General features: G+C 44.0%; 1 long non-coding RNA gene across 1 annotated transcript; it reads right to left on the bottom strand.

Moving 5' to 3' along the window:
* Positions 1–308: 308 nt before the first annotated feature.
* Positions 309–1,500, bottom strand: LOC112074746 (uncharacterized). Its single transcript, XR_002894825.1, has 2 exons — positions 1,340–1,500; positions 309–479 (listed from the first exon to the last, which is right to left on the bottom strand). It is a non-coding gene; the product is annotated as an uncharacterized lncRNA (long non-coding RNA).
* Positions 1,501–2,386: the final 886 nt, after the last annotated feature.

Raw genomic sequence — 2,386 nt, 5'->3', positions numbered from 1 at the left:
CACTGTCATCTGGTGTCGATAGAATAGGGTTAACGTGTACCAGTTTATCTGATTGGTTGCAACACAGTRTCTCATTAATTCTGTACTATATGTACAAATTAACACAATGTTTTTTATGTACTAATGTGGGACCAGGTACAATGTAAACGTTCTAMCACATTGCAAGTAAATCAATGATTWAAAAAAAATGGCTGATATGGCATTTTAAGCCGGGAACAACTGTTTAAATTTAAACTGTTTCTAATGTTCTCAAGTATTGACCSCCAATAAAGTTAGTACAGGCTTAACCCGAATGAACGACGAAGACGGAATGCAATAGGACGTTTTATTAAATCGTTTGAGGGGAATATGCCTCGTCTCCAAGGAATGATCCTCGGATCTAGATGCTGATGACAGGTAGGCCTTTACTGGGCATCGAAACCCTCCCTACTAGGGTGAAAGGAGTTCCGAAGACAGGCCTCAAGGGTATTATAGCTTTGCTGTAACATGCAAAATGAGAGAACATGGGTAAGATTTACATATTAAGAGTTATACCCAATGGGTTGAGAGAGAGAGAGAGAGAGAGAGAGAGAGAGAGAGAAAAGGAAAGAATGAAATTGTGTACCCATTGGGTTGAACAGCAAGTGTGAGGAATGTGTATCATTGAGTCATGCTCATAGGTTAAAAGCTAAAGAGGTGAAGTACATTCTGCTCGTTGCTAATAGGAACGAGGAGAAGAAACAACACACTATGATGGTGATATGTTTGTATTCATTCCCACTATGATGGTGATATGTTTGTATTCATTCCCACTATGATGGTGATATGTTTGTATACAGTACATTCCCACTATGCCCGTAGACAGGAAACAGAGTGAATGAATTATGTTCTGCTTACTGAATAAAGTAAAAGATCAACCTTCTTGATTCAACATTTTAAATAGTGACACATTGGCATTATATCTCAACAGTCTCAATTACGGATGGCATCCTGAACCCCAGTCACACAGGGAGGAATCATCACATCAGTGTGTTTCCTTTCCATCGRCGTGTAACAGCTAACGATGCTCTTCCTTCGCTGGTATATTCGATATTCACAAATATTTACTGGCAAAACAAACAAGAGGAGGTTTTCATGGGAACATTCCTGGGAGCCTCCCGTCGAAACGTTCAGGGAACTAAAAAAAAAATTAAACAACCCTTTTTTAAATTATTTTGTTTTAGCTTGGGTTAATGGACAGTGTCTTTCTGCTGGAGGGTACGAGATGGAGGGAGGTGTGGAGGGAGGGATGGAGGGAGGGATGAAGGGAGGGATGGAGGGAGGGGTGGATAGGTGCTGATAAGCCGGGTGTTGACTGTACCTCTCTCCCACTAGGCTAGGGCTCTGTGGAGTTGGTACCAGCATGCCCCTCATAGCATTAGGGTAGAGGAGTTGGGACATGTTGAGAGATGGCGAGCAGGCACCTCCATGTCTCCCGTCAGGGGTTTCCATCGGAGTGAATCGGACACACGGCTAATGTCAGCATCACTGAAACAACACGGGGTGAAATGTCAACGGAGGGGGACACACAACAACACAACACACACACACACACACACACACACACACACACACACACACACACACACACACACCACACACACACCACACACACACACACACACACACCGTTATCGGTAACATTTCACATGGAAGTATCTTTTTAGTACCGGTTTATAAAGGGTACTTAAAGTGTCACACAGATATGGTTTTAATACAAATGGAGTAGAATCCTCAAGGACTATGATCTTTTAGTTTACTTTGTAGTTTTATTGAGTCATTTGTGTTTCTTGTTGGCTGACCAGCTGTGTACATTATAGTAGTAGGGTGGAGTTAGCTAACAGCTGTGTACATTATAGTAGTAGGGTGAAGTTAGCTAACAGCTGTGTACATTATAGTAGTAGGGTGAAGTTAGCTAACAGCTGTGTACATTATAGTTAGTAGGGTGACGTAGCTAACAGCTGTGTACAATTATAGTAGTAGGTTTAAGTTAGCTAGGCTGCCATGTTCCAGTGTTGGCTGCCATGTTCAGTGGGGCGTGCCATGTCCCAGTAGGCTGCCATGTTCCAGTGGGCTGCCATGTTCCAGTATGCTGTTCCATGGTCGCAGTGGGCTGCCATGTTCCAGTGGGCTGCCATGTTCCAGAAGGCTGCAATGTTCCAGTAGGCTGCCATGTTCCAGCGGTGCTGCATGTTCCAGTATGGCTGCAATGTTCCAGTAGGCTGCCATGTTCCAGAAGGCTGCCATGTCCAGTAAGCTGCCATGGTCCCAGCGGGCTGCCATGTTAAAGTAAGCTGCATTGTCCCCAGTAAGCTGCCATGTTCCAGTAGCTCCTTTGTCCCAGTTAAGCTGCCATGTTCCAGTAAGG

This window comes from Salvelinus sp. IW2-2015, unplaced genomic scaffold, assembly GCF_002910315.2.
Source record: "Salvelinus sp. IW2-2015 unplaced genomic scaffold, ASM291031v2 Un_scaffold2793, whole genome shotgun sequence".
Classification (NCBI taxonomy): domain Eukaryota; kingdom Metazoa; phylum Chordata; class Actinopteri; order Salmoniformes; family Salmonidae; genus Salvelinus; species Salvelinus sp. IW2-2015.
Note: the sequence above shows the minus strand (reverse complement) of the source record. Positions and strands in the feature narration are given on the sequence as shown.